An 8,649-nucleotide genomic window follows, 5' to 3' on the forward strand; every position below is an offset into this window, starting at 1 on the left:
ATCTCCTCTAGAAAACAAGAGAAGGAAGCAAAAAGATTGAAAAATGTTGCACTATGCAAAATGTATTTGAAACTTTGGCAAAGCACTGGATAAATGCTTTATGCTATGTATTTGTTAGGTCAAATTTTGCTCTCTATCTGGTTAAACCATTTTTGTACAAACTTTATCAAATATTACTGAATTGCATGTATGTGTTTCTTGTCATGGACCCTGGGAAGTCTCATAAAAAATAGAATAAGAAAGCAGAATATATTGTGGAGGGTTTTGTCTTAGTGGCACATTATAGGAATACACAATTTATTATAAATACGGTAATTTCCCTTTGATACAACAAATATGCACCTTTGCTCAGGACCGTGAATCTTAGGTCTTAAACATATTTAGAAATTAATTTGTGAATAAAAAATTAGGATTTTTTCTTTTATTTACTACAGGACCATTTTAATCCTCTTAGTATTTTTAGATAAACTTATTGTGTTTCTGGTGACCATCATACTGTTGTATTAAAATTGTGTCTTCCAGTCTGTTTTTTTCCAGATTAGTGGAATTACCATGTCAGATTCTACAAAAGTTATTGCACTTTATTAAAGCAAAAGAGATAAAACTAATTTTTCCATTTGCTCTGAAATGACAGTCTGAAAACGGCAGCAAACAAATTTTTCAAAATGCTACCTCTGGTTTGTCCTGTCCATTCTGTACGGTATTTGTCGAGAGATAATGCAAAAATTCATATATGTCATTTACTCAAACTTTAAGGCTAAGTAGTACATTTAATATCACATTTTCCATTCATTTTTGATGCAGAAATAAGAAATCAAGAAATGAGGATGAGGTTATATTTTTATAGGTCATATATAATGTAAATTCTGAAATGGGTGCAGAACTCTTCCATAATTCTTTATAGCAAAAAAAGTCTGCTTAAAAGCTTTTACAACTGTCCCTAGGGATCCCAGTGAGGTGATGATAATTTTTCTTATGAATTAATCTTAGAAAATTTCACAGCAGCAAAAAATTGTGAACATTTAAAGAAATAATGAAATTTCAAGAACAGTTCTGAAATATTTCAGCTAGCATAACCTAAGGGCTGGCTTTCAAAGAAGCTGTATATTCCTAGTTTTAATTGTCTTCTAATTCATCTCCTCTGAAAAGAATCAATTTCAAATGAAGGAGAGGCTCCCCAGGTAGTTTTTACAGGAATCCCTCATTAAGAGGAGCATTAGCATAACTCATAGAACCATAATACAGTCTGGGTTGGAAGGGCCCTTACAGACCATCTCGTCACAGCCCTGCCATGGTGGGTGAGGGGGTTCCACAGAGCCCCAACCAACCTGGCCTTGAGCACTTCCAGGGATTGGGCAGCCAGAGCTGCTCTGGGCAAAGAATTTCTCTCTAATGTTAATTTAAATCCTCCCTCTTTCAGTCTGAAGCCATTCCCCCTTATCCTACCACTCCAGGCCCTTGTCCCTGCAAAGTCCCTCTCCAGGTCCTTAGGAGCCCCTTCAGGCACTGGAAGGTGCTGTAAGGTCCCCCTGAAGCCTTTTCTTCTCCAGGCTGAACAGCCCAGCTCCCCCAGCCTGTCTGTCCTCACAGCAGAGGTGCTCCAGGCCTCTGATCATACCTGGGACCATGCTGTGGGCTTGCTGCAGCAGCTCCATGTCCTTGTTTTGCTGGGAGCTCCAGAGCTGGATGCAGCACTCCAGGTCTCTCACAAGAGCAGAGCAGAGAGGGACAGTCCCCTCCCTTGACCTGCTGCTCCCACTTCTTTTGGTGCAGCCCAGAATATGATTGTCTTTCTGAGCTGCAAACACACGCTGCCAGCTCATGTCCAGCCCTCATCCACCAACACCCCCAGTCCTTCTCCCCAGAGCTGCCCCCACTCCTCTCTCTGCCCAGCCTGTATTGGTGCTTTGATTTCCCCAGCCCAGGTGCAGAGCTTGCACTTGGCCTTGTGGAACTTTGTGAGGTTCGTGCAGACCGACCTGTCAGGCCTGTCAGGGCCCCTCTGGATGCCAATCCTTCCCTCCATTTTTTTTCTATTGGACTCAGGCAGGTTGCTCTAAGTCAAAGAACTGGTGTATTTTCCAGGTTATCTTTGCTTTAGCTATAGGTGCTTGATACTCTTTTTCCCTTTCTCAAGGCTTTGTTTTGTGCATTGTAGTCTTCTTGCCCTTTGAGAAGAACAATATACATAATGAAATTAAGTTCTTACTTGGAATTACAATGAAAGGGTATAATTTTTCAGATTTCATAGCAAGGGATATCTGGGCTGTATCACTGGCAAATCACTTCAGTTGTAGTCCTTAGAGAGCCATTGGGTACTGCTATGGAGCATATCACATATAGCCAGTGTTCATCAGGAATTATGACAGCCCAAGGAAGGCAGGTTTTGACATGCCATATTTTGCTTGTATTATATTTTGAGCCATGTATCTCTGTATTTTGCTGACAGATTGTCAGGGAAGTGATTAGTCTGGATTACATGGTGATGATTTCATTTTATAAAACAAAACAAAAAAAGCAAGCAAAGAGGAATTGCTTTTGGCTGAAGATGATCCCATTACTTAGAAGAAAAAAAATATTTGATGTTAAATTAAATGCTTATCAAAATGAATACAACAGAATATGACAACAAATAATAGATGATAACTAGTTAATAACTCTGAAATAAGGATTTAGACAACATTTTCTCTTCATTCACTGCTAAATCAAAGCCATGTAAGCAATGTTGCCTTGAACATTTGGCTTCATAGAAATAGCTGCTGGTAATGCACTACAGGGCCCAGCTACTACACATGTGACAAAAGCTGGCATTCTATAGTGTTGGCAGTATCCTAATGTGTAAAATATCTGGGTATACCATAATTTCTGGAAGGAAGTGCTTCCCTGCAGGGCTGCCTATTTTCACTGAGGCCTTTGAATAGGACTGGTGCTGTTCTTTAAGGAAGTTGGTTTGGCATTTTGTCCAGGGAAATTGGGTACATTGAGACTAGTGGGTGCAGAGAAGGAAACCTCCCAAAAGCCCTGACTTTTAAAGAGTTGAGCCTGTGTCCCAAGGACTGAAGGCAACATGCAACTGGAGAATTGTGCTGGAATGCCATAGGTGCAGCAGTGCTTGCTCCTCCGTGGAAGGCAGCTGGTCCCTGACCGCACCTCAGGACTGCAGAGCTCTGGTCACCTTCTTCCCAAGCAGCAGCAAAATGCCATTATGATTGTCTTCTGCAACAGGCTGATTTATGAAGAGAAAAACTTTCAGTCCCAGAAGAAGGTAAATAAAATTCCTTAAAAAATGTGGGCTGCCCAAAAAGGAACTACTATAATACATATAGGCCATAAATCTATTTAAAGTGCATGGGCTGCAGTGTTTAGTATACTGCCTTCTGGGAAATGGGATTCATTTTTCTATTTCTTTCAAGACTTGTGCTGTTTTGACTGACAGAAGCTCAGGAACATTTCAGGAGTGAGTATGTTCTTTTCCCTGGGCAGGCACTCTTGGTCACTTGAAGGAACACTGATCCTGCTCCTTTGGTGATGACAAATCAGATGGCCTTTAAAAGTATTCCTAATCTATATTTCTATTGCAGACCTGCTGGGGAGCTGCTATGGTGAGCTTTCTAGATTACAGTGGTATAATATCTTAAGTAAAGGCAACATAAACATCACATCTTTTAACTTCAACTGCTAACTTGAAGCCAAAAAACATCCTTTGAGTACAGTTCTTGGGCTTTGTTCAGTCAACCTTGCAAGAAGGAGAATGTGCCTTTTGTATAAATCAGGACCAGACTTAAACATATGGGGCAATTTGCTCACTGCATTTGAAGTTAAAATTTGACATAACAAAGGATATTACAAGAAACTGCAGTGAAGTTTAAAAAGATCAGTAGTGACCTAAAGTTTATTGCCAGCACTGTTCCTGCTGATCAAGGCTATGCTAATGTGGTCTAGGGTTACTTTAATATTTTGCAGCCTCTCATTCCCTTGGTGCATGTTTTAAGCATGCATATCACTCACTTTTATAATAAAATATCTTGGTAAAACCTTCTGCTTTGTGCTGGTCTCCTGAGGTAAAAGGTCATAGATATGTTAAGTCTCACATTGTTTGTTCCAGCTTCATTATATTTGATGAAATATATATATATCTTGATAATATAACATAGAGTAATCCTCAGTAACTGGATTGCTGTAAGGAAGGACATTTTTCATTTGAATAATGAAATTGTATCCTAGTTATTTCTCTGGTCTTCTTTGTAAGACACATGTAGGAGATTGACAACGTTAACTACTATTGCACAGCATGATGGAAAACTTTGAAAAGGACTTTTTGTCTTTAGGGATGGATGAGTGGAATCTTTACAGTCTTCCTGAAAGATGTGCTGTGCAGCTTTTTATTCTCTGTGCAGGAAGAGGTGTGTGTATGTTCTAAATATAATTATGGGTCAGAGTGTAAATGTTAGGTTGTGTGAAGGCCATGACTGAAAGCAGACTATCAATTATGCCAGTGGGAGGTTACTGCCAAGACCAAAAGTAGATTATAGGCCTGGCTAAGGCTGTACTCACACAGCTTTGCTGGTGCCTCAGTGCTGATGTGCTATCCTAGCAAAGGAAAGGAGCCTGACACTCCTGTGGAGGCAGCTCATTCTGGTTGGCTGTGAGTAAAAGATGCTCCTTGGAAAAGAAATGCTGTCCATATAACAGCCTCTCTGCACTCAGCTTCTCCTGATGCTAACAGCCATGGGTCACTTTGGTCCATGTGCATGTCTGAAGCACTCACAGCTCTGACTGGTGATCAGAGAAGCCTTCAGCAGATGAACCAAGCAAAGCCCTTGCCCTGCTCCATGGTCAAGAGGTTGAATAAACGTAAGATTCTCTGTGTAATGTGGGACAGGGATAGAAACAATTATTCACCTGGGACAACCACTTGTAATTCTAGGCCATCCAAATTCCCAGTGAGTCATCAAGTTAAAATTAAAAAGGACCCTTTTCTTTCCAATCTTTGTTTTGGTAAGGAAGCAGAAGCAAGAAAATCAACTCCTGAAATAAACTTAATTTGGTCTAAAACCATTAGATAGAAAGTTCTTGATTTTCCTCATAGATATAAGACAAAATTATTAGTTTTAAAAATCAAGGCTTTTCAATGTACAAACTATGCTAAAATTATTCCAGTTTCTTCACTTTGGCCTCACTAAATCATGGGGTTTATAACTAAGGGACTGCAAAGCACTGAATGTAAAAATATTGAGACATGATGAATGCAGAATCTTTGTTACACAAAGAAGTAGAAAGTATTGATCAAAAAAATGCTCTGAGGCAAACCAATTAGAGACCCATTGACAGCAAAATGACCTGCTCATCCATCTTTCAAATGAAATTTAAAATCTAGGCCCACATTATTTGTGGCCATTTAAAACTCTTGAGCATTTTTACTGAAGTCTGAATGCTGTTCATTTTGGTCTCCTGGCCAAACTCCAAACTGAATAATTATTCTGCTTCTTTCCTAAATTACAGCAGCAGCTTCATTAGAAACAAATGCATTCATAGTTTGCTGACCTAAAGTGCTCTTATATTGCTAGGCACTATTAACTGTTGCTGCATTTCCAGCCAAGGCTGGCTGCATGTCCATGATTAAATGACCTCTGGACAAAGCATGTATATCTTTAGCTTGTTTCAAAGGCTGTGGGATAAAAGATGCTGGATATATAAATGCTATCAAAGAAATAATTTTAGGCCCAGGACATGCAGGTCTTGAAGTGTGTTCACTGAACAGTGGGAACTGCTGGCAGTCAGTGATGGATGAAAGACAGAGACTATCTGGGGACAGAGGGTAGAGACTGTCTGGGGACAGAGGGTGTTTGCTTCTGGGCTGGAAAGCTTGTAGCCACTGATAATCATGAAAAAGGCAGTTTCATTGAGAAGCATTGCAAAATTACAGAACAAAATAGGAAGCAAAGGGAGAGTGGAGATTTACTAAAACCAGAGGCTCAGTGCTTTCTGGATATGTGTTTCTGGATAAGGAGGTTAGCTAGCAAGATACATGATGTGTTTTTTTCAGAAGTAAAAGCGATTAAATTGTTGAGGAGTCCAATGAAATATTCCAGACATTCTATGCATGGTTTCTTATGGCTCTATATTTTGTTATAATTATGTTGTAGCTTCTTTTAAAAAGGTCCACAGTGTCTGAAAGGTGAGGGAAACCCTGAAACAGTGTGAGATAAGAGCAGGATGTTTTAGTCTTTATTTTTCTACTGTGCTGTTTAGCTACAGCATCACCCTTGCTTTCCAGTGCTTCCAGTGTTGTACAGTGCTTGAATTAGTTGCCTAAAGTGGTTTTAACTACCAATTTAGTGGGAGATGCTCAACTGCACAGCTGTTCCTAACAAACCCCAGAATAGTCTGAACATAAACAGCTAACAGAAAATGTTGTTTATGGGAAACTGTTCCAGTTGTGGGAGAGCCACATGGCAAGAAAGCTCTCTAATCCACAGGATGGTTACAGTGACAGCAAGGAACAGATTTGAACCCCAAGGTCTTGGCTTTCATTAACCTTTGTCTCTGTGCTGTGAAGTAGAAACACTGTGTGATCCTTTCATATAGCTTGGAATCAGACTATACTGTAGGGCTGAGCAATTTTCTTTCTGTAGATGAGTTCAACAAGTACAAAGCAGAACTGTGCTCCCATTCTCTTAAGTGTAAGTGGGTTCTTTCACTAGGTAGTAGATTCAAAGTCAGGAAAAATCACAAATTTCTTTCCAGCACAAAAGCTATTACTAAAAGATACTTCTATTGTCTTAGGAGTCAGAGCCTTGGAATAAAGTGCTATATTTGGTGTGCTCTGTGCAGTGTGCTATATTCAGGTGTTCTTGGTAAACCTGAGTATGACTATTCAGTATCACCTAGTTGTTGTGTGACTGGTACCAGAACTCTAAATCCCTATATTTATTGTTTCCCAACAGTGAAACATTTATACCAGAAGTGTTCCGTTCATAAATTATCTGAAATTATTGTGATCATGCTTCAATACTTTACTAGGATTTATTCTTAGACTTCTTCATTCCTGTTTGGATGTATTAGTGCTCTTTCTTTTTTATTTTCTGTCTTAAGAACTGTAATGGGGTACAGTGTTCTTTACAAATAGAAAAGTATCTATTCCCTCCAAAACATCAACATTTGTCATCAAGTAAAAGAATAAAAACCAGTTACTGTCATGGACATCATCAATCAAAGCAACTGCTGACCATTGTGGATGGTCTCCTAATCTCTCTCAAATGAAGAAAAAGTACATTTAGAGAGACTGAAGCATCTTTGAACAGTCTGCTATGAGTCAAACGGGTTTGTTTTGCAACAGATTTTATTTGCTATGAATAATTTGATGAGCTTGATTTAATTGGCAGACACAACAATAACCACCCATATCACATTTCCCATAGGCTCCAAATCATGTTTGAGCCCTTTTGCACAGTTAAATGGTTACTAGTTTTCTTCTTTCAACATCTGTTTTAGTCAGCCTTGCCAAGTATCTCTTCATTGCTGTTATAACAAGATGTTAAATATTTAGAATTGCGAAACAGCTTCACAATTGTGCCTGAACACCTTTTAACTGTCTGATTTTGGATTTTGTAACTTTGTATATAATTTGCAGAACTTTAGGAGAAAACACAGAAATCTGTTAATAAAAGAAAAAGGGAAACACAGCGAGTACATCATTAATAGTTTCAACAGAATTACAGATTCTCACTTAGATTTCAGTAGAATATAGACAGCTAAAGCACTTATAAAAATCAGCATTTCTTAAAATTGAAACAAAAACAATCCACAGCTTTCTCCTGCCTTGCAATAATAGTCCAGAGCACTGATGTTAATTATATTGGAAAACCTAGTAAACCCAAGTAAAATGTACATGTCTGCATGTCATTGTTCTGGTGTGGTGGATAATGGAAACCAACACTGCAATACTTGAGTCACAGGATGAGTCAGTTCTTTTTGACTTGAAGGACCAGCACTGGATATTAAGAATAAAAGTAGATTTCTAAACTTCTCATACAAACCAATTAGTCTTTTCATTAATATTCTTAGTCATAAGCAACAAGAGATCTTATGTTAATTCTAAGCCTTAATTCTAACCCCTCTGTATAAAAGCAGCTTAGTAAAAGACTTCAGTCTAAACAGAATTCAGACCACAATGTACTTCTCATTGTATACAAAAAACATGTGCTTACCCAACTTGGCCTTACTTGATGATATGTCCCAGTTTGGCATAAACTATTTTATAAAATGAAAATTGAAAATAGACGTTAATGAAGACTGTCTCTTTAGAAGCAGTGGATAGGTTATATCACAAGCCAAGAATTCTCAATTTTATACCCTCTTCCACAGAAGGCACAGCTCTGTCACATATTTGAATGGCTTTTTTTTTTCAAAATTGGCATGTTTTTCAAAATATTGCTAAATAAGATCATTGTGTACCACATTCTTGTGCCAAAATATACAAAATGCACTATATCAGTCACATGTGTAGCTAGGCATCCAGGACAGGACTCAGAACTGGCTTTTTTAAACTGGAAATAACAAGCCTCTATTATGACCTAAATGCTATTCTGTCTGTGAGACAACCATAACGTTTATTTACCCAAACCCAGCAGAATGGCTTCCCTTAAA

General features: G+C 38.6%; 1 protein-coding gene across 1 annotated transcript in view; it reads right to left on the minus strand.

The window, feature by feature from the left end:
* Window positions 1-8,319, minus strand: part of LIPC (lipase C, hepatic type) — a 67,001-nt gene extending 58,682 nt beyond the window's left edge. Inside the window, exon 1 of the mRNA XM_058811310.1 lies at window positions 8,211-8,319. The gene's annotated coding sequence lies outside the window, so the exon portion shown is untranslated. The remainder of the gene's footprint in view (window positions 1-8,210) is intronic.
* Window positions 8,320-8,649: the final 330 nt, after the last annotated feature.

The sequence above is a fragment of the Ammospiza caudacuta genome, chromosome 10 (assembly GCF_027887145.1).
Source record: "Ammospiza caudacuta isolate bAmmCau1 chromosome 10, bAmmCau1.pri, whole genome shotgun sequence".
In the NCBI taxonomy this organism is placed as follows: Eukaryota; Metazoa; Chordata; class Aves; order Passeriformes; family Passerellidae; genus Ammospiza; species Ammospiza caudacuta.